Below are 24,703 nucleotides of genomic sequence, written 5' to 3'. Positions count from 1 at the left end.
ACAGTGCTGGACTGAATCAGTGTAAGCAAGGTGGAACAGCGTTTTTAAAAGTAAATTTTATAGGAACATAACACAAGAGAGGCCAAACATCTAAAACCTACAGCCAGAAAATAGTTATGGTGACATGAGAACAGCTGAACATTTCTTTTTACGAAACTTTTTATCATTTAGGCAGCCATCAGACAGAGTGGTTACATTTCCACTAAAATCCAGTGACTGTAATGACTGAGCTAAGCTATATGGCCTTTATGCCAAGGTCTGAATCACAAGGTTTAGTCTTTGTTATCTCTTTAACCATCTGAAGGTGTTTATTTTTCCCAGAGCCAGTCTGCTGAGATAGGGGAAGGAAAAATGAGAATATTGGAATTAAAAGATCTGGAACTATAAGTGATTACTTTTTTGATATGAAAAATGAAATACCACCACAACCAAGAATTGTCAGGTAGCAGAGGACAATGTAGCAACATCACGCCCAGACAAAGTTCTGCAGGGAACACAGAAGACGTACTCGTACTCGTCGTCTTCCGCTTATCCGGGACCGGGTCGCGGGGGCAGCAGACTCAGCAGAGACACCCAGACGTCCCTCTCCCCAGACACCTCCTCCAGCTCCTCCGGGTGGAGCCCAAGGCGTTACCAGGCCAGCCGAGAGACATAGTCTCTCCAGCGTGTCCTGGGCCGTCCCCTGGACCTCTTCCCGGTGGAACGTGCCTGGAACACCTCCCGAGGAAGGCGTCCAGGAGGCATCCGGTATAGATGCCCGAGCCACCTCAACTGGCTCCTCTCGATGTGGAGGAGCAGCGGCTCTACTCCGAGCCCCTCCCGAATGGCCGAGCTCCTCACCCTATCTCTAAGGGAGTGCCCGGCCACCCTACGGAGGAAGCTCATTTCAGCCGCTTGTATCCGGGATCTCGGTCTTTCGGTCATGACTCAAAGTTCATGGCCATAGGTGAGGGTAGGAATGTAGACCGACCGGTAAATCGAGAGCTTTGCTTTTCAACTCTTCACCACAACGGACCGGCACAGCGCCCCCATTACTGCGGCAGCCGCACCAATCCGTCTGTCGATCTCCCGCTCCATTTTTCCCCCACTCGTGAACAAGACCCCGAGATACTTGAACTCCTCCACTTCAGGCAGGAACTCCCCTCCAACCTGAAGAGGACAAGGAACGCTTTTCCGGTCGAGAACCATGGCCTCGGACTTGGAGGAGCTGATCTTCATCCCAGCCGCTTCACATTCGGAAGACGTTGACAACTTAAACATAAGAAACTGTCTCATAGACCTAAAACAGCTGTATTGCGGGCCGGATGTGGCCCCCGGGCCTTGAGCTTGACATGTTGGTCTAGGAGACTTAGTTAGCATGCTAATTGCTAAAGCCATAAAAAGCATCTTTTCTATAAAAATATTTACTTAGGTTTGCAAAGTTACATCAGAGCAAGCCACAACATGTCAGAAACAACGTCGTTTAGACAGATGAGACCAACGTAGAAGATATTTGGTCATAATTCAAAGCTCTATGTTTTAATAAATCCAAACAAAACAACAAAAACATGTTACAACTGCCTCCTCATTGTCCAGCACGGGGGTGAAGGACTGATAAATCTGGCTTGTTTGGCAACCCCAGGACCTGGTCAAATCAATCAATCAATCAATCAATCAAGTTAATGAGTCTCTCATGAACTTCTCTGTTCACCTGCCCAGTGTTCTAGAGTCTAATGTGAGGCTATCTATTTGAAATTTTAAAGCTCGGTACAAACTGGATCATCAACAGGACAATGATTCCAAACACAGGAGAAACTCTACAACAGACTGACAGAAAAGGCTAAAAAAGAAGATGCATTGACCCAATCAAAGTCCAGACCATAACCTGATGTTCAGAAGTAAATATTTGAAAACCTTTGTTTAGCTGTTGAAGTTTTGTAAACAGTTTTCTCCCAACAGATTCTACATTTCTGGCATCTTTTTGTTGGCTTGAATATGAACCAGCAAAACGTTGTGGACTTTGTTGTCCATGATGCTCTGCTACACACCCCGTCCCTCAGCTTTGGTAAAGAGTTCTGAACACAATTAATAATTTCAGCCCAGACTGGTTAAATGCCCAAACTTTTAAATGAACAACTGCCCTAATTTGCAGTTATAAGTCCTCTAGAGCCAGTAAAAGATAAAACTCATTAGACATAAAGTAGAAATACAGAAGATTGTTGTTAATCAATGGAAAATTTAAGGAATTCAATGATTCAGCAAGAAACATTATTTTCTGGGTCGTAAATCAAACTGACAAAGTAGATTTACAGGAGAAGCGACTGGCTCTTTCAACAGTTCAGCCTAAACTCATCACTTCTCACACAAGTGGGGGAAAATAACAGTTTTATTAAAAGAAAAGGAAGAAAAACCTGTCAAATAAAAAAGGTATAAGCAAAGAGTTCCAATGAATAAGCAATAAGCTCTCCAGTCATTTCCCTAATGGTGATTTGGGAAAATACAGCACGCTGTGAGCACAGGACGGGAAATTGACTTATATATATAAAACTCTGCAGGAAAAGGAAGCAAAGCTGAAACACAAAGGACATCCTCCCAGTTAAATCATCAGGGCTGCACTTCCAGGAATATATGAGCCAGGGTGGAGAGCAGGCAGCACATCCTTACCAAGGAAACACAATTTACACTTCCGGAGAAGAGGGTGATGATCGTGATTCATGAAGTTCTTCTAGTTTACTTAACGTAATCTAGTAACATCTGTAAAATAAAATAACAGCCGACCTCTTGTGTAAAAGTAGTGGCAGAAAAATGTCTAAAAGTTAACAGGCTCCCAGGTTCAGGATTCCTATAGATTATTCCATAATATTTCTAAGAGTTTCTCTGAGGTCATTTATAAACTTTAAATACAAAGTTCAATTCATGGAAGACAATTCTACACTGGTTAGAGGTATGGACCCCACAGGAATCCCAGAGTAGGTGGGTGGATGGATGGTTGGAAAACCCAAAGGTCTCCAATTAGAATAAACTAAAATGATGCTTCTCCAATAACCCACTGGTCTGACCCGATGCATTCAGAATCAGAAATATGGTTATATCAATTCTGTTACCATAACCAGAAACAAATCTGAATTCAGGTAGTTTTGGATAGGAATATTTCATTCCTGCCCTGTTTAAACTCCATGCTGCGTGCTCGGCCTCCTGCCACAGTGGTGCAGTCTGTATCTGTCTGCATGTCTGCATTCACAGGCTCCACATCCTCCCTCTGCTAGGAGAATGAATGTAGCTTTTGTTTGTTGCTCCCGTTCACCCTAGCACTGCTAAAGAGGGGGGTGGGGGAGCTGAAAAGAGGAAATGCTGTAATATAACAGTCCTGAATGCTTAGTACAATTAGGATAAAAATGGAAAAGCTAGGTTCACCCTAGATGTAAACCCCAAGAGTACATTAATTTTTATCATGAGTGGAAGGATGAAATTTATTATTGGAGGGCATGAAATATAACAGCCTGTTAAATACTGTATCTAAACAGTCCTTTGTGATACAGATTGATTGCACAAATTGTACTGCAGTGACAATTAAATTTGGTGTCTTGTGCAGCCAAACCTGGCTGAGATGTTAAATGGTCAACACAAAGTAGAATAAAATAAAGAAAGATTTTCCATCTGCCTTTGATCCTCATAGAGCAAAAACTGGGACTCAGAAGTATTGACAGTTCATTAGATAGACCAGTCAACCAGAGAATGACAGAACCTTTGCTCTCTTCAACTTCTAGCAACTTCTAGCACACAATAATAAAGATGTTTTAAAACTAAGTGATATTATTAGGCCTGTTACCTTTCGATTATAATCAGGTGAAACTTCTTTCTGTCTGTGTTCCTGACGTTTGAGGGAGTTTGTGGTCTCTGAGTCAGCCGTAATGAGATCAGTTCTGCCACGGGCGTTTATCCGGCACAGAATGTTATGACTGCACGACTGAGAGAGCCGAAAACACATGGACCAGAACAAAACTCCCTTTCAAAAAAGGGCCTCAGACACATAACTGACAAAGATTCCCAAGAACATGAAACAATGAGAAGGATGAGGAGAAAGACGAGAAGAAGTTTTTGCTTTATATGTCGCACTTTAATACTTCCTATTATCAAACTAATTTTAATACTGGAAAAAGTTATTCAAACCAGCCTAAACCTATGTGAAAATATGATTGCTGTGATTAACCTCATTTGTCTGATTTAATTTCACTCACCACACCCAGGCCTGAATTTGCGTGACCTGTACAATCAAGAAGTCACTTAAACAGAAACTGTGACAACATAAAGTAGAATAAAAGATATAAAAAAGCAACAGCTCATGCCCAGATCTAAAAAAATTTCAAAGGTAGATAAGAAACAAAGTCTCTGACATCTGTGAGTCTGGAAATGCTTACAAATTCATTTCCAGACTGATGGAGAACCTTCCCAGGAGTGCCAGAACTACCAAGATCACTCCAAGAGAACATCGACGACATGTTCAGGAGGTCATAAATGAACCCAGAACAACATTTAAAGCTCTGCAGGCCTCACCTGCCTCAGTTAAGTTCAGAGTTTAAGATTCAACAATAAGAAACTCACGAGGAAAAAATGGCCCCAATAGGAGAGATTCAGTGGCCAAAACCCCTACTGACCAAGTAGAACACAAAGCTTATCTAACATTTCCCAAAAAATCCCAAAGACGAAGGAAAACATTCTGTGCCAGACTACAGTTTCGTTATTTGGACTCTTTTATGAGCTCAACAATTACTTCTGTAGATATAAATGGTTTTCCAAACACTATTTAAGCCTAATGCGGTTCAGGGTCGTGAAGATGTGGAGTCTATTCGAGCAGCCAGCCAATGAGGACAAAAGTCTGCCATGAGGTCAACAGAGGGTCAAAAACCACACACAGTTCACACTCAGACCTAAGGGCTCTTTAAAGTCGTTCCATGTTTGAAAGAAGGTGGAGGAGCAGGAGAGGATGCATGGAATTCCACACAGAAGAGCAGAAGGTCTGGACCAATTGCTGATGTTAGTCCTCATTCAGACCAATAAAACCATTTCTAATCAACCAAAAAAAAAAAAAAACCTGCCAAAGTGACGCTAAGATATTAGTCCAATTATACCAGTGATCTGAATCAAATCTGCTTTTCTACACCAAAACATAACCGAGGAAAAGGTCTTAATGCAATATAAATTAAACAGTGAACTTTTCAAACCAACATTGTACATAATATCATTAGGTAACCTGCTACTTGCACCCTAAAATCTTCAGTTGATTAGTTTGCTGTTCAAGGAAAACAACATGCACACAACAGAAATACCGATCAATCCCCGGGGATGACTGTGTGTTCTCGGGTAGCTGAAGATGAAAACATGACCTCCAAGTCGGATTTTCCCTTAAGGATTAATGACAGCTTCCCTCCTTTGCTGGTTCTCTGCCTGAACTTGAGGAGCTTACAGAAGCTTGCATAACAAAGGCCCACAGAGTGTTGGCACTGCTAACAGTTATCGAAATTATCTCATATCCAGCAAGAGCAAAGCATTGGCAGGCATATAAATTCGGCCAAAATATGATTGCTTTTACATTACGACATCATCTCCAAAATGGCATGGATAGTCTTTATACTTTTTATTTTCAAAAGGATTTCAGTTAAGAATTGGTGAAAAACACGGTTTTGGTGAATCCGACCAGCTGTCCAGAAGGAACTGGGAGTCATTTCTTTATCGGGTCATCAAGACATTTTCAGGTGTTACAGCAACAATGCAAACACAACGTTAGAACATTATAGATGCCCGTCCATCCATCCATCCCGTCTTCCGCTTATCGGGTCGCAGGGGCAAGAAATTCAAGAGGGAAAACCAGACATGCCTCCAGCAGGTTCTGGGTCTTTCCCAGGGTCTCCTTTCAGTGGGACCTGCGCAGAAAACATCATCCTGATCAGATGTCTGAACCACCTTAACTGACTCCTTTCGAACTACCATACGGAGGAAGCTCATTTGAGCCGCTCTCGTCCTTTTGGTCATGATCCATATCTTATGACCATGGATGAAGGTCTGAATGTAGACAGAGTGGTGAATCGAGAACGTTTTTTGAGACGATTAAATGTGTAACCATAAAATATTACATATCATAACCTGATTTTAACATAAATGTATACAAATGTATATATTTATAGTTTATCATGAAATATATACTTGGAAAATCGTGTGAAAACAAAGTCGTCTATGTGGCCCTTTGGAGAAAATAACTGCCCAGCCCTGCTGTAAAGTGCTGTGGTTCTGCATCGTCTTCCCCTTCAGCATCTCAATGCATCCTGGGATCTAGAAATGTCCACACTTGTATAATATCCATACTGAGCTCTACTTCCTGCTCTGTTCTTGCACAATTCTGTTCAGTTCCACAGCAAAACCCAAGGAAAATGCCCACAGTATAATAATGTTCTTGTAGCTCATAGTGCTCTTTTACAGTCAGACAAACGAGCCTGAAATAGAGAGCAGGCTGGGTATACACTCACCAGCCTTGGCCATAAACACACACACACCCAGGCCCACGCCTTTAAATCAGTAAAGCACTGCAACCGAGGTCCAGGAAGAGAATAAAACTCCACAGCGGGTGAGCCGAAACTTTGCAGGTTTTATAAAATAGGCACCAAACATCAATGTTGTAAATATACAGGGGTTGGACGATGAAACTGAAGCACCTGGTTTTAGACCCCAATAATTTATTAGTATGGTGTAGGGCCTCCTTTTGCGGCCAATACAGCATCAATTCGTCTTGGGAATGACATATATAAGTCCTGCACAGTGGTCAGAGGGATTTTAAGCCATTATTCTTGCAGGATAGTGGTCAGGTCACTATGTGACACTGGTGGAGGAAAACGTTTCCTGACTCGCTCCTCCAAAACACCCCAAAGTGGCTCAATAATATTTAGATCTGGTGACTGTGCAGGCCATGGGAGATGTTCAACTTCACTTTCATGTTCATCAAACCAATCTTTCACCAGTCTTGCTGTGTGTATTGGTGCATTGTCATCCTGATACACGGCACCGCCTTCAGGATACAATGTTTGAACCATTGGATGCACATGGTCCTCAAGAATGGTTCGGTAGTCCTTGGCAGTGACGTGCCCATCTAGCACAAGTATTGGGCCAAGGGAATGCCATGATATGGCAGCCCAAACCATCACGGATCCACCCCCATGCTTCACTCTGGGCATGCAACAGTCTGGGTGGTACGCTTCTTTGGGGCTTCTCCACACCGTAACTCTCCCGGATGTGGGGAAAACAGTAAAGGTGGACTCATCAGAGAACAATACATGTTTCACATTGTCCACAGCCCAAGATTTGCGCTCCTTGCACCATTGAAACCAACGTTTGGCATTGGCATGAGTGACCAAAGGTTTGGCTATAGCAGCCCGGCCGTGTATATTGACCCTGTGGAGCTCCTGACGGACAGTTCTGGTGGAAACAGGAGAGTTGAGGTGCACATTTAATTCTGCCGTGATTTGGGCAGCCGTGGTTTTATGTTTTTTGGATACAATCTGGGTTAGCACCCGAACATCCCTTTCAGACAGCTTCCTCTTGCGTCCACAGTTAATCCTGTTGGATGTGGTTCGTCCTTCTTGATGGTATGCTGACATTACCCTGGATACCGTGGCTCTTGATACATCACAAAGACTTGCTGTCTTGGTCACAGATGCGTCAGCAAGACATGCACCAACAATTTGTCGTCTTTTGAACTCTGGTATGTCACCCATAATGTTGTGTGCATTTCAATATTTTGAGCAAAACTTTGCTCTTACCCTGCTAATTGAACCTTCACACTCTGCTCTTACTGGTGCAATGTGCAATCAATGAAGACTGGTTACCAGGCTGGTCCAATTTAGCCATGAAACCTCCTACACTAAAATTACATGTGTTTCAGTTTCATCGTCCAACCCCTGTACAACATTGATGTTTTCTTGCAAGAAACAAGATTTCTAAACATTACCAGCATTCACAGCCAACAGGGAAAAAACTATATGCATTTATAAAACATAAGCATCACTAGAAATAATGAAGTATTTGCAGTTAACCTTTAAAATACAAGGCCAGCTCTGGTGGAAATTATTCGATGCTTTTTCTTTTAACAGAAAAAGATTTTTTGAACATTTACATGTAAACTATTTAAATATTTAAGGATTCTGATGTTCTAATTAGGACTCTGCAGCTGCTGTTTCTGCAGAATTTAATAAAAAAGACTAAGAAAAACAAATTAGGCTCAATAAATTTAGATTGTTTCTTTTTTTAATAAATCCAAAACCTTTATTCTGATCAGCAGCAAAAATCAACCATAAACAGTTTCCTTAAACAAAGCTACAACTGTTTTTTAAACACAAGCCCTGGATGAATCACAGTAAGTTTCCCATGGTCAAACCACCAAAGCTTTGCAGAAGCTGAGGATGCTTCTGGCACCAGAGATCCACTGCTTCACTGCAAGTTAAAAACCAGCAATAAAGATATTTGATCTGCAGCATTTCTACCTTCTTCCTGATGGGCATTTCAAAATAAATCAAGCAAAGATTTATACTCAGGGAGAGCGGGTTTCTAAACAGAGTCCTTACCTTTAGAAATGACAAACTTTATGCAATATGCAAGTCAGTTTTTAGACCAATGAGAACAAATCCTTTAATGTTTTTAATTTTTTGGTTGCATTGTATGGGGCCTAATATCGGTGTGTATAAGCAAAAAAGCCCCCAAACTGTGCATAAAACTCATATTAAAAAGGGCATCATGATCCTATCATCTGGAGCTTGTGTTGTGATAATTTGATTGGGTCACTGATTGATCTCAATTTCAGATCTTCACCTGATTTTGTTTCGGGAACCATTTTGGCACATCGCGATTTTAAAATAGTACAACCTTGAGCTCTTTGTTGCAAATACAGATTAATTGCTTCACATTTAAATAAAGAGATTTCAGTCACAATATTTTATTAACTTTTAATGTTAAGATAATATTTCACGCATTCCTTGTCATGACAGTTTTGTTGTCTTAAGCTGGTTTTGCTGTTGTTTTGTCTCATTGTCTCAAGATATCAAAGCTAGAATTATTAAAGATATCAGGTTATTATATTCATTCCAACCCAGAAAGCATGCCAGTGAAGCTGGCAGCTGAATAAAGGTTTATTGAAATTTCTATTTATTCATGTGAAGGTTCTGGACACACATACTCAGCATTATTCTTTTCATCCTTATCTAGACTTGGAAAATGCTAAAAACCAAATTCTACACTTTTCAATGGTTTTTGGGACTGTGTAGGAAGTCTGTATAGATTAAAACATGTCAGAAACAAAATGGAAAATGGCTTCCAGACTCCAACCAGCAACCTTCCCTTAAAAACATGGACAGCACACATGTGAAACAGCCTCAGAAGGATCTCTAAAGATTCGTTTTTTCACAGTCTGCCTGGACTCTATTCACTGAGTGCTGCTGCTGACAAGAGTGCTGAAAGTTGTTGTTCAGGAAACCCTAGGGGTTAGGGTTAGGGTTAACACAATAGGGCTTGCATCATATCTGCACACAGTAGCGCTATAAACTGGAGACCCTGACAGTGCAGATTAACATCACAGCTCTCACTGAGACGTTTCAAAGGCAGGCCTGCAAACACACAGCGGGGACACTGCATGTCCGGCCTCTGGAGGCCCTCGGTTACATAACATGGAGAGACACATTCCGAGACTGGGAAGAACAGCTGAATGGAGCGGAGAGGAGGCACGTTAGCTGACACACTGATACAGCGGTGGTTCAGAAAAAGGCTAAACGCTGCTGAGGCACTAATCTTGTAACGCCACAGCGATTAGCTCAGCTGCCACTGGTGAGTCCTGTTGACGCAGAAAGATTCAACTGTGGAGAAACAAGAAATCCAAACCAAAAATGGAAAAACAAGCATGCAGGTTGCTAAATCTGACCCCTCAAGCTTTACAGCTTTGGAGTTTTGACAGCTCATTATTTTATAGAATCAATACTTCTGTAAGTATATATATTTTAGTTAGTTTTTGTAAGTAAAAAAGAAACATAGATAATGATGGAAAAAGCTATGCTTTCCCACAACCCAAGCAAATTAATAAAAAGGCCTTTTTCATGTGGCTGATAATCAAAATCAATAAATAAAACCAACACAAAAGCTGCAAGTCTTCACATGAACCAGACATGGTTTCAGTCAGGCTTAAAATACTTTAATTAGGCCCCTGCACCACATGAAGCTGTGTCCATAATTCCTATTCCAGCTGGATCTATTAACAGTGTTTACAACTGTTTCTAAACACTGTCAGCTCTTCTGATATCGCAAGGCACCTTTCATGATTTCAGTTTGACATGATGCATGTTCCTCCTGTTTGCAGGACTGCTAATAATTACCAATGATATACAGGTCCTTCTCAAAATATTAGCATATTGTGATAAAGTTCATTATTTTCCATAATGTAATGATGAAAATTTAACATTCATATATTTTAGATTCATTGCACACTAACTGAAATATTTCAGGTCTTTTATTGTCTTAATACGGATGATTGTGGCATACAGCTCATGAAAACCCAAAATTCCTATCTCACAAAATTAGCATATCATTAAAAGGGTCTCTAAACGAGCTATGAACCTAATCATCTGAATCGACGAGTTAACTCTAAACACCTGCAAAAGATTCCTGAGGCCTTTAAAACTCCCAGCCTGGTTCATCACTCAAAACCCCAATCATGGGTAAGACTGCCGACCTGACTGCTGTCCAGAAGGCCACTATTGACACCCTCAAGCAAGAGGGTAAGACACAGAAAGAAATTTCTGAACGAATAGGCTGTTCCCAGAGTGCTGTATCAAGGCACCTCAGTGGGAAGTCTGTGGGAAGGGAAAAGTGTGGCAGAAAACGCTGCACAACGAGAAGAGGTGACCGGACCCTGAGGAAGATTGTGGAGAAGGGCCGATTCCAGACCTTGGGGGACCTGCGGAAGCAGTGGACAGAGTCTGGAGAAGAAACATCCAGAGCCACCGTGCACAGGCGTGTGCAGGAAATGGGCTACAGGTGCCACATTCCCAGGTCAAGCCACTTTTGAACCAGAAACAGCGGCAGAAGCGCCTGACCTGGGCTACAGAGAAGCAACACTGGACTGTTGCTCAGTGGTCCAAAGTACTTTTTTCGGATGAAAGCAAATTCTGCATGTCATTCGGAAATCAAGGTGCCAGAGTCTGGAGGAAGACTGGGGAGAAGGAAATGCCAAAATGCCAGAAGTCCAGTGTCAAGTACCCACAGTCAGTGATGGTCTGGGGTGCCGTGTCAGCTGCTGGTGTTGGTCCACTGTGTTTTATCAAGGGCAGGGTCAATGCAGCTAGCTATCAGGAGATTTTAGAGCACTTCATGCTTCCATCTGCTGAAAAGCTTTATGGAGATGAAGATTTCATTTTTCAGCACGACCTGGCACCTGCTCACAGTGCCAAAACCACTGGTAAATGGTTTACTGACCATGGTATCACTGTGCTCAATTGGCCTGCCAACTCTCCTGACCTGAACCCCATAGAGAATCTGTGGGATATTGTGAAGAGAACGTTGAGAGACTCAAGACCCAACACTCTGGATGAGCTAAAGGCCGCTATCGAAGCATCCTGGGCCTCCATAAGACCTCAGCAGTACCACAGGCTGATTGCCTCCATGCCACGCCGCATTGAAGCAGTCATTTCTGCAAAAGGATTCCCGACCAAGTATTGAGTGCATAACTGTACATGATTATTTGAAGGTTGACGTTTTTTGTATTAAAAACACTTTTCTTTTATTGGTTGGATGAAATATGCTAATTTTGTGAGATATGAATTTTGGGTTTTCATGAGCTGTATGCCAAAATCATCCGTATTAAGACAATAAAAGACCTGAAATATTTCAGTTAGTGTGCAATGAATCTAAAATATATGAATGTTAAATTTTCATCATTACATTATGGAAAATAATGAACTTTATCACAATATGCTAATATTTTGAGAAGGACCTGTAAGTGAGTGAAACCGTAAAGAGTGTTAACAAACCCTGCCTGCTTTCTTTTTAGACCAGCAATTATAAAGTAGACCAGGGATGCTGTATTAAATTAAATCATGTGTAAATATCTCTGAGAAGAACAGAGGGAGGATCAGACATTTACTGTATAAGCATTTTTAGTGATGTAACAACTTGGCTCCAAGGAGGTTCTCTGGGTGTGGAAAACTGAACTGGTTCTTTGGTGGGTTTTCTTCCTTTGTAAAACCAGTTGAGAAGAGGCTGTAGCACCAGCCCTAATTTAGCTCAGGAACGTCTTTGTTGGGGTAAAACCTGTTTAGAGAGTCAACAACGGTCAACGCAGATATACAGGTCCTTCTCAAAATATTAGCATATTGTGATAAAGTTCATTATTTTCCATAATGTCATGATGAAAATTTAACATTCATATATTTTAGATTCATTGCACACTAACTGAAATATTTCAGGTCTTTTATTGTCTTAATATGGATGATTTTGGCATACAGCTCATGAAAACCCAAAATTCCTATCTCACAAAATTAGCATATTTCATCCGACCAATAAAAGAAAAGTGTTTTTAATACAAAAAACGTCAACCTTCAAATAATCATGTACAGTTATGCACTCAATACTTGGTCTGGAATCCTTTGGCAGAAATGACTGCTTCAATGCGGTGTGGCATGGAGGCAATCAGCCTGTGGCACTGCTGAGGTCTTATGGAGGCCCAGGATGCTTCGATAGCGGCCTTTAGCTCATCCAGAGTGTTGGGTCTTGAGTCTCTCAACGTTCTCTTCACAATATCCCACAGATTCTCTATGGGGTTCAGGTCAGGAGAGTTGGCAGGCCAATTGAGCACAGTGATATCATGGTCAGTAAACCATTTACCAGTGGTTTTGGCACTGTGAGCAGGTGCCAGGTCGTGCTGAAAAATGAAATCTTCATCTCCATAAAGCTTTTCAGCAGATGGAAGCATGAAGTGCTCCAAAATCTCCTGATAGCTAGCTGCATTGACCCTGCCCTTGATAAAACACAGTGGACAAACACCAGCAGCTGACACGGCACCCCAGACCATCACTGACTGTGGGTACTTGACACTGGACTTCTGGCATTTTGGCATTTCCTTCTCCCCAGTCTTCCTCCAGACTCTGGCACCTTGATTTCCGAATGACATGCAGAATTTGCTTTCATCCGAAAAAAGTACTTTGGACCACTGAGCAACAGTCCAGTGCTGCTTCTCTGTAGCCCAGGTCAGGCGCTTCTGCCGCTGTTTCTGGTTCAAAAGTGGCTTGACCTGGGGAATGCGGCACCTGTAGCCCATTTCCTGCACACACCTGTGCACGGTGGCTCTGGATGTTTCTACTCCAGACTCAGTCCACTGCTTCCGCAGTTCCCCCAAGGTCTGGAATCGGCCCTTCTCCACAATCTTCCTCAGGGTCTCTCGTTGTGCAGCGTTTTCTGCCACACTTTTTCCTTCCCACAGACTTCCCACTGAGGTGCCTTGATACAGCACTCTGGGAACAGCCTATTTGTTCAGAAATTTCTTTCTGTGTCTTACCCTCTTGCTTGAGGGTGTCAATAGTGGCCTTCTGGACAGCAGTCAGGTCGGCAGTCTTACCCATGATTGGGGTTTTGAGTGATGAACCAGGCTGGGAGTTTTAAAGGCCTCAGGAATCTTTTGCAGGTGTTTAGAGTTAACTCGTTGATTCAGATGATTAGGTTCATAGCTCGTTTAGAGACCCTTTTAATGATATGCTAATTTTGTGAGATAGGAATTTTGGGTTTTCATGAGCTGTATGCCAAAATCATCCATATTAAGACAATAAAAGACCTGAAATATTTCAGTTAGTGTGCAATGAATCTAAAATATATGAATGTTAAATTTTCATCATGACATTATGGAAAATAATGAACTTTATCACAATATGCTAATATTTTGAGAAGGACCTGTATTAAAAATTTACAGGAAACAATCTTAAAGGACCAGATGTCAGCGGGAACAGAAACTGGACAACTGGCTCTTCGATTCAATGATTATCAGAAAAGTCTGATTCTGTTGTGGAGAAACTAATGGATCTGTCCTCTGAGGAACTTTCATTTCAGATTGCAACTTTCGGCTCCAACAGAAAGCAAAAATCAACCCAAAACTTGTTTTTTTCTTCCCTTCTCCGTTTGATAATATAAGATTGTGAAGAATCGAAATTGATCTGGAGTCTGGCAGAGCAGACGGATCATGGGACCGTCTATAGAGCAGATTCTATGTATTGCGGTTCTATGCTCTTGCTCAGATGCATTAGTTTCCATTTGCTTCAGAAATTAGCTTTTAAGTTGCAGAGATACAATTGGTTTCTGGTCCGAATGACTCCCTTGATAAAGTTGAGAATTAATATTTAGTTACCAATATAGTTGAAAATGAAATAAACATTAAAACCATATCCAGTTACTGAGATAAACTGTTAAATGTAGCTGCACTTCGGACTTTAGAAAAACACAAGGACGGCTTTTTAAAGTTTCTTTTTAATCCTCACTACATGCAGAAAGAAATTATAGAAGCAGTCCTCTCGGCCAGCAGCTGCTAGCGGCTACCGCTAAGAAAGTGAACATTTAGTTGCTTGTTTGTGGTCTTCAGAGAGGCCTGGTTTGTCTGTTTAACTAGTAAAAGCTTGTCAGATTCATTGGACCACCTTGACCTTTTATACATGCTAAGACGGCCTGAATTATAAGAGCTTTTTGTCCTACTTTACAGCGTCAGTATGGCAAACCTTCAAAATAAGAGCCTAAAGCGCTCTGAACTTTAAATAACATCTTTGGATGAATTGTGTGTTCGGTTTGAAACGCTGTAATTTATCCCTGAGAAGTACCATACTGTTACATCTACTACCACCACTTCTACTACTACTTCTGTGGTGATTGTGATTACTGTCCTGATGATACACACAATAGTTGTATCTTTGTATGTAGCAAGAGTCCCTTTCTCTGAGTGGCCCAGGCATTTATTTTTAAATGATTTCTTTGAGTTAGGATGATCAGTTTGAGACAAGAGTGTATTCAGCAGCAAAATTATGCAATGTGATTAAAATACGAATGCAGTATATTTCTGCTATATTTCTGATATTTCTGTTTTATATCGCCCACCCCTAGCTCCACACGGTCACTGGTTGAGGGTCTAGAAGACACGTGTCAAAGACTGGAAGGACAGCTAATTAAAACCCAGACACAAACTCAGCGCGTTTGGTGACTGATATATAAGCAGCTGATGGACAACAGCTGAGTCATTGTCAAAAGACTCCAGGTTTAGCTGGCGCTTTGTTCCAGCTTTAGTTGTGGAAGCACTTTGGTTATATAAATATATATTCCATCAGGAACTGTTAGACCCAGAAAAAAAAAAATACCCTTCAATGAACTTACTGTTGAAAATTAGGGGTGCACCGATTGCAGTTTTCTGGCCGATCACCGATCTTTAAAAAGCCGTGCCTACCGATTTTGATTTGGACGTTATGAATTTTTTTTTAATAACTGACATTCTCAGGTGTTATAAGGTCAGACTACATGTTCAATGTTCCAATCTAATTTAATTAAAAAACATTGAAAAATATCAATGAAATAATACAAACATATTATACCTGCATATGAGGTAGTGCTCTAAAATATCAATGAAATGTTTAGAGCATTGTAGTTCTTTTAGTCTTTCACTTTTCACATTTTAAAAAGAAACAAAACTTGCACAACCTGTCAGATACGAAGAAAAGATCGGTGGATAAGATCGGTTTCACATGCAAGTATCGGCTGATCACCAGTAACCCAAAATTAAGGAAATCAGGGCTGATCGGCCGGCCGATTGATCGGTGCACCCCTATTGAAAATCTGTCTGATGATTAATGCTCTGCAGGAATTCTTCTGGATACATCTGAGACCTGCAGACCTGATGGTTTCTTCAGTCATAGTGAGTCATAAGTAAATTTCTCTTTTAAATGTGGTTTCCTTAAACATTTGAAAGACATAAAGCATCTAGATTAAGCACATTGCTGTGGTTCACTGTGGAGAGTGTATGTTTGGGTCTCATTTGTCTTTCTTTTGCATCAATATATTCAATCCAGGGGAAGAAAAAATATAACTTTCAAAAGTTCTCCTCAAATTTAAAGCTGCTGCTAACACTGCAATAATGTCAAAGACGATAAGAAAAATGTGATAGAAAAAAATAAGAAAAACATTATGCGAGCTGCTTCAATTTGGACTTAAGACTCAGAAATTACTTGAGTGATTAACAGCAAATCATCCAACGATGAAAGATGGGCAACAAACTAAAGAGAGCCCAGAACAAAAACCAGTTCATATAACAGGATCTGATTTTGTTATTCCTGTGCATTCTTCCTGAGATCATCTGATTGTCTTTAACAGCACAGAGTCACATAGGCAACAAGATCACCTACTGTATTAACCCACAACATGTTTAAGAGGAGAACAAGAAAGCCTTGTGGAAAAAGAGATTGCAACAGATGCGCCAGCGTTCTAACTGGAACCTCAGGGAGACACAAAACTCTGACAATTTATTGTAAAAACATTTTAGAAAAAACAATAAAACAAAGCCTAAATAAAAACAGAGCACAAAAATAATCTGAGCAGTCTCAGTAACACCACTAAAGGATAAATAATGCCGTCATTTCAGCAGTTTACTCAGATGATCCATCTAATCTGAATCAGTTTTGGTATCAAAGTTTAAATGCTAATCCTGCTGCCCTGACAGAAACATAGTGCTGTTTAGATCCCAGAGTAATCTGCATCCCCATCACTCTCTCTGTACAGAACCTGAAGACATCTGCAGAGACATAACAGGAAGAGGAGGCACCCTGCCTTCAAAATAAAAGCTTAAAAAGAACAAGGCCACTTTCTTTGCACAGTAAAAGTATCATCAGTTGGGAATACTTTTTGAATTAGGTCACGTTTTATAGCTGACTGCAAAAATAATGCAGATCAAACAAATGCTTTGTCAACAATGTCTCTGATAACCTGCTTGTGCTTGTTATTTTGGAGGTTTCCTCCAGGTATTTAAAAGTCATCCACATTCAGTACCTCTAGTTCTTTCAGCTTTATTGTTTGACCCATCTCCCTCTCACTTACTAACAGATAGATTCATCCATTCTGCATGATCTGTCAACTATTCGGCCACCACCGCAAATGAAAAGAGCCTCAGAGCCGATCCCTTGTGTAGTTCTGGCCCAACCTTAAACCCAACTTTCTCCTTGTACCACCCACACCTCACCACTGTCTCGCCTTCTCTGCATATGTCCTGCACCAACTTCAGAAATGTCTTTCCCACTTTTTGACCCGCTAATAAAGATCCACGTTTTCCTTAAAGCAAAACACTAAGTTGCTGTGCTCTTTTTTTGGTCCAAAATCATTCTGCTGCTCAGTCATCGTCACTTATCTTCTTAACCTTGCTACAACAACTGTTTCCTAGGTCCCTAGGTCAGTGTTTATGGTCAGCGTTTGTTACAAATATACATTCATAAGTTTGCATGAACTTATGCAAACTTATAACTTATGAACTTATGCCCACCATAAGAAAATCATAGGAGATCGAAATCAAAATCAGCAGGTCGGACCTTAAAGATAAACAGAAATTGGTGTCTCAAACTGAAAGCCTGATTGTTGCATAGCGACCTACTATGGAATAAGCGGTAGAAAATGACTGACAGACTTTATCCAAATAAGATTTTTGCTTTATGTAACAATGATAAATTCCAATTGATGATCTTTCAAGGAGGGGAAGCTCAATTTCAAGATCGCTGATTCGCTCATTTTGCTGTCAATCAAAAAGGGATTCAGGCTCAGACAGATCAGCCAATCATCATGCAGAAGCTGAGGGTCGAGGCCAGCCCACTGCCCCATAGACCCCTGGAGACGCTGAGCGTCCGATGGGCGGGACAAAGCCCTCTGAACTCACTGTTTAAAGCGCTGTGAAGCTGCGGGAATGAGTGAGAGGAAAGCCGCGTCGTTACCAGTGATAAGAAGCTGATTCTGAACAAAAGTTGAGCGCTTTGAAGCGCATATTTAGTCAATGACATGAACACACAACAGTATATATTTGATCATTTATTTTTTGACATTTTAGGGGAAGCTGAGCTTCCCTTGCAGTCTTAGAGCAATCGCCACTGTGTTTGAACACCCATAAAACTGACAGTGATGTCGGGATTGTTTGTTTTCCTGTTTTCTCCACTGTTGGTTCCATGAAAGCATCAATAAATTCAAACATATTATTAAATGCAGTTACTTGGTGCAGTTTAGTGATAAAAAAAAACAACAATTCGTTGTGTAAATAGTACTCTCAAGAAGCATATTTTTTAAAATTGTATGTCTTAATAGCAGTATTTGTGTTTGTATGGCTGCAACTGTAGTGAATTGCAGTCACAGTCATAGTCAACCAAAGCCAAGTTTGAAATACCTTTTTCAACATCAGTGCAGTTTTGGGGCTGCATGGTGGCGCAATTGGTAGCACTGTTGCCTTGCAGCAAGAAGGTCCTGGGTTCAATTCCCAGCCAGGGGTCTTTCTGCATGGAGTTTGCATGCGTGGGTTTTCACCGGGTACTCCGGCTTTCTCCCACAGTCCAAAGACATGCCAGTTAGGTTAATTGGTCACTCTAAATTGCCCTTAGGTGTGTGAATGAGTGTGTGCTTGGTTGTTTGTGTGTTGCCCTGTGATGGACTGGCGACCTGTCCAGGGTGTACCCCGCCTCTCGCCCATAGACTGCTGGAGATAGGCACCAGCTTCCCCGCGACCCACTATGGAATAAGCGGTAGAAAATGACTGACTGACATTAGTTTTATTATCGCAATAAATATCGTGTTAAAATTTTAAGTCCATATAGCCCTTCCCAATTGATGGTTGTTTTTCTCTACCTAAAATGTTCAATTTTACTTGATAAACTGCATTTAAATAAAAGCCATAAATAAAATAAAGCACATGTATCTTTATATCACAAATAAGGCTAAAAAACAAAACAAAAACGAAAATGAAATAACAGGTCTTGACATGCTTTTATTTTGAACGGGCAAAGCGGAAATCGCGCTTGTACGTTGTTTTGAACATGACGCGCATTGCTGAGGATGATTCCAGTAATGTGGGATCAATATGGAGATAAGAGAGAGGAGCAGGCCGCTGAAGGGGCAAACTCTGTGCCGCCAACAAACAAATGCTGCCTAAATATAAACGTTATTCGTCCCAACGCAATTTAAATCAGGTGCCAGGTCTGTCTAACCCGAACATAAACAGCGAAACATAGATGAAGATGGTGATGTTGTGTAAACCGTTAGGGTCTGCCCTCATTCTAAACATAATACGCCACAAGCTACATTTAAGGTCACCTTTCCTTTAAATCGCCGCATAATTTATTGTTAATGGGAACCATATCGTCCTTAGTAAAAAAATATGATGAAGCGTGGAGGCCGAAGCTGCGTTATCCCGTCCATCATATTTTTTTCAGCCTGCGACTCGATGATGGTTAACGGAGCCTTTTCTCCTCTCCCACCCGTCTTCCAGCGCGGTTCAAACAACAAAAGAAAATAACATTTCACCTCTTACCTTGTCCGAGGTAGGCAGCAGTCGTTCAGTTTTCGATAGAAACTATGGGTGTTAGCGGTGTATAGCCGAGCTGCTGGGTTGCTAGTTTTCTCCGTGTGGGAATGTTGTTTTCTCCGGGAGAGGCAGACTGCAGGCAGGCAGAGCGGCGGAGGAGCATCGCAGGATGGGAGGGACCCGGAGCCTCACGTCAGCCTGAGGTCACATCTTGGCCTTTAAACCGGATTATCTAACCCGGTGCCGGGACAGATGACACAACAGGCATGTCACCTTTATGGACAAGTTCACTATTAAAACACAAATATTAGGTTTTGTTTTTGTACACAAAAGAGTGACAGTACCTTGTAGAGCTACTCACTGGCATTGACCCCTGTCACATTTTTCCCATTACAGCCACAAACCTCAATGTGTTTTATTTAAATTAATGCATCTTATTATTGTTCCCGGTGCATGTTGGAGTCCGGCAGGGCTGCCCTTTGTCACCGGTCCTGTTCAAATCTTATATGGACAGGATTTCTAGGTGCAGGCAAGGGCCAGAAGGGGGTCTGGTTTGGGGACCAGAGGATTTCGTCTCTTCTTTTTGCAGATGACGTGGTCCTGCTGGCCCCCTCTAGCCAAAACCTACAGGTCCTTCTCAAAATATTAGCATATTGTGATAAAGTTCATTATTTTCCATAATGTAATGATGAAAATTTAACATTCATATATTTTAGATTCATTGCACACTAACTGAAATATTTCCGGTCTTTTATTGTCTTAATACGGATGATTTTGGCATACAGCTCATGAAAACCCTAAATTCCTATCTCACACAATTAGCATATTTCATCCGACCAATAAAAGAAAAGTGTTTTTAATACAAAAAACGTCAACCTTCAAATAATCATGTACAGTTATGCACTCAATACTTGGTCTGGAATCCTTTGGCAGAAATGACTGCTTCAATGCGGCGTGGCATGGAGGCAATCAGCCTGTGGCACTGCTGAGGTCTTATGGAGGCCCAGGATGCTTCGATAGCGGCCTTTAGCTCATCCAGAGTGTTGGGTCTTGAGTCTCTCAACGTTCTCTTCACAATATCCCACAGATTCTCTATGGGGTTCAGGTCAGGAGAGTTGGCAGGCCAATTGAGCACAGTGATACCATGGTCAGTAAACCATTTACCAGTGGTTTTGGCACTGTGAGCAGGTGCCAGGTGGTGCTGAAAAATGAAATCTTCATCTCCATAAAGCTTTTCAGCAGATGGAAGCATGAAGTGCTCCAAAATCTCCTGATAGCTAGCTGCATTGACCCTGCCCTTGATAAAACACAGTGGACCAACACCAGCAGCTGACACGGCACCCCAGACCATCACTGACTGTGGGTACTTGACACTGGACTTCTGGCATTTTGGCATTTCCTTCTCCCCAGTCTTCCTCCAGACTCTGGCACCTTGATTTCTGAATGACATGCAGAATTTGCTTTCATCCGAAAAAAGTACTTTGGACCACTGAGCAACAGTCCAGTGCTGCTTCTCTGTAGCCCAGGTCAGGCGCTTCTGCCGCTGTTTCTGGTTCAAAAGAGCTTGACCTGGGGAATGCGGCACCTGTAGCCCATTTCCTGCACACACCTGTGCACGGTGGCTCTGGATGTTTCTACTCCAGACTCAGTCCACTGCTTCCGCAGGTCCCCCAAGGTCTGGAATTGGCCCGTCTCCACAATCTTCCTCAGGGTCCGGTCACCTCTTCTCGTTGTGCAGCGTTTTCTGCCACACTTTTTCCTTCCCACAGACTTCCCACTGAGGTGCCTAACAGCCTATACGTTCAGAAATTTCTTTCTGTGTCTTACCCTCTTGCTTGAGGGTGTCAATAGTGGCCTTCTGGACAGCAGTCAGGTCGGCAGTCTTACCCATGATTGGGGTTTTGAGTGATGAACCAGGCTGGGAGTTTTAAAGGCCTCAGGAATCTTTTGCAGGTGTTTAGAGTTAACTCGTTGATTCAGATGATTAGGTTCATAGCTCGTTTAGAGACCCTTTTAATGATATGCTAATTTTGTGAGATAGGAATTTTGGGTTTTCATGAGCTGTATGCCAAAATCATCCGTATTAAGACAATAAAAGACCTGAAATATTTCAGTTAGTGTGCAATGAATCTAAAATATATGAATGTTAAATTTTCATCATGACATTATGGAAAATAATTAACTTTATCACAATATGCTAATATTTTGAGAAGGACCTGTACAGCATGCGCTGGGGCGGTTTGCAGCCGAGTGTGAAGCGGCTGGGATGAGGATCAGCTCCTCCAAGTCCGAGGCCATGGTTCTCGACCGGAAAAGGTTGACTTGTCCTCTTCAGATTGGAAGGGAGGTCCTGCCTCAAGTGGAGGAGTTTAAGTATCTCGGGGTCTTGCTCACGAGTGAGGGAAGAATGGAGCGGGAGATTGACAGACGGATCGGTGCGGCTGCCACAGTAATGGGGGCCCTGTGCCTGTCCGTTGTGGTGAAGAGAGAGCTGAGCCGAAAAGCGAAGCTCTCAATTTACCGGTCGGTCTACGTTCCTACCCTCACTTATGGCCATGAACTTTGGGTCATGACCGAAAGAACGAGATCACGGATACAAGCGGCTGAAATGAGCTTCCTCCATAGGGTGGCCGGGCACTCCCTTAGAGATAGGGTGAGGAGCTCGGCCATCCGGGAGGGGCTCGGAGTAGAGCCGCTGCTCCTCCACATCGAGAGGAGCCAGTTGAGGTGGCTCGGACATCTATACCAGATGCCTCCTGGACGCCTTCCTCGGGAGGTGTTCCAGGCATGTCCCACCGGGAGGAGGCCCAGGGGACGACCCAGGACACGCTGGAGGGACTATGTCTCGGCTGGCCTGGGAACGCCTTGGGCTCCACCCGGAGGAGCTAGAGGAGGTGTCTGGGGAGAGGGACGTCTGGGTGTCTCTATTGGGTCTGCTGCCCCCGCAACCCGGTCCCGGATAAAGCAGAAGACGATGAGTACAGTACGAGCATCTTATTAGTATAGGGTCGATTCACAACATACATCACCTTAAGGCACTTTACAACCAAAAATTTTATTTACACACAGAAATAAATTGTGAATTAAATCCAATCATATGGACAGATTCAAAGTCAATTACATGCAGTCCAATTTGATACTAATAAAAAAGAAATAAAATTACGATAGTAATAAAAAAAGAAAGGTGTGCAGCCATCATCACTTTATATGTATGAAATGACTGCTTACACTAACAACTTAGAAAAACCGCTTGCAGTGATATCAAAAATTTCAACATGAGAGGCTCATCAGGGCCAGCACCGCTAGGAAGTTAAGTAAGTGCCAGGACCACCTCCTACTGATGAGTGTGCAGCAGAATCCTCTTACCACCAGTGCAGAGCTTGATTAACACAGGTGCCAGATGGGTCCAACCGTAACCGTGCAGAGTTGACGTTTGGACAACAGCATTTGACAAGAAAGGCAGCAAAGAATCCACTTTTGTCCTATTTTAACATCAAGAACGGACTGAAATTATGCAGGAAGTTAAGAAAAGAATGACAAAGTCATTTTCTTCTATTCCAGTGAAGAAGTTGGAAAAATTATTTTACATCGCTTCATAGCTTTTTGATGTAAAACGGGTCTACTTCGAAATTTTGGGTTTCAATTTTAAATTATCCTACAAGGAACCGGAATAAAAACATTAAAATTGTTTCCTTCAACTTTTGAACATGCTGTCATAGCAACAAAAGCAGCAGTTTAGATAAAATCTGGTTTCTGGTTAGTAGGGGGATGCACAGCATCATGTTGAATTAAAGTCGGCCTGACCTCTACTGGCCAACATAAAGGAAAAATATTTGTATGGAATGACCATATAAATCAAAACATATATTGCATCTCTTCACACAGAAATGTATCATTAAATGTGTAATCTCTGCCTCAACAGCCTATTTTTTCGTGTTATGTGAAATGAGCTCCATCTACTGGCCATCTTTTGTCATCAGCTCCTCAAAACTGGACGTTTAAGGAGCACGTTTTACTCCACATTAATCAGTCAGTATAGAGTTTACTGTTTAGTTATTGCTGTCATCCATATTTATTGATAAACTGCACTGCACAACTGAACCAACTAACATCTTTTTTATACAAATGGGATGGACTTCATGCAATGAGAATCACCAAAATAAAGCAAATATGGACAAATGTTTACATTCCAGAAAGCCATTCAATTCTCGTAACTACATTAAACATAATATATGGCAGCAAAAATTGTATATCTTTACCTATGAAGTTGTTTCTGGTTAATGAGTAAAAGAAGTCTGGGTTTACTTATGGCACATGTTTCCAGTTAATTAGTTGGGAAGCAAGAGCTTCTCCTCTTACTGCAGCCCTGAAGACAGGAAGTGTCAGTTTGTTGACTAGCTGTAGTAGCAATCTGTCACCAATGATGAGGCTTCTGTTAGAGTATTTTCATGTTCTTTTTCCATATATCAAAACCAAAAAAATGGTTGCTTTAAGTAACTGAATATGTACCTAAAATATTGTTTGGTTTCTAGTGTGGTGCTGCCTTGGCTGCTCTTTGGAGAGCTTGAAGCAAGTATAAAATCTGAAACACCTAATACTACTTACTTCCTTTTTTGGGTCAGTTAATCAATGAAAAAAACTTAAAATTGTAAACTTTTCCTTTCAATTATGTCTTTTTGCACAGCTTCCATTCATGGCTTTGAAAATACCAATGACAGGAAGACTGAGCCTCGTTCTCAGCCTCAGTCCAATCTGGCCCGCTACTAGCCGGACCCCAGGTCCCAACCCCAGAGGGCCCGCTACCAGCAGAACACCAGGTCCCAGCCCAAAAGCAAGGTTTTTCGTCATGAACAGAAATCCTGGTTTTAGCCTCACCCAGCTGTCCAGATGGTACCACCTCCACCTAAGTCATAGGAACCTGGACACCAATTCAGCAGGAATGTACAGGTCCTTCTCAAAATATTAGCATATTGTGATAAAGTTCATTATTTTCCATAATGTCATGATGAAAATTTAACATTCATATATTTTAGATTCATTGCACACTAACTGAAATATTTCAGGTCTTTTATTGTCTTAATACGGATGATTTTGGCATACAGCTCATGAAAACCCAAAATTCCTATCTCA

At 41.7% G+C, this 24,703-nt stretch overlaps 1 protein-coding gene across 4 annotated transcripts in view; it reads right to left on the bottom strand.

Annotated features, from left to right (window-relative positions):
• rusc2 (RUN and SH3 domain containing 2) overlaps positions 1-19,761 on the bottom strand; it is a 47,594-nt gene extending 27,833 nt beyond the window's left edge. For all 4 annotated transcript variants that reach the window (XM_047381396.1, XM_047381397.1, XM_047381398.1 and 1 more), the window contains exon 1: positions 19,580-19,761. The gene's annotated coding sequence lies outside the window, so the exon portion shown is untranslated. The remainder of the gene's footprint in view (positions 1-19,579) is intronic.
• Between the last annotated feature and the right edge of the window lie 4,942 nt (positions 19,762-24,703).

The sequence above is a fragment of the Girardinichthys multiradiatus genome, chromosome 12 (genome assembly GCF_021462225.1).
Source record: "Girardinichthys multiradiatus isolate DD_20200921_A chromosome 12, DD_fGirMul_XY1, whole genome shotgun sequence".
NCBI lineage: Eukaryota > Metazoa > Chordata > Actinopteri > Cyprinodontiformes > Goodeidae > Girardinichthys > Girardinichthys multiradiatus.
This window is presented reverse-complemented; position numbering and strand designations above follow the sequence as displayed.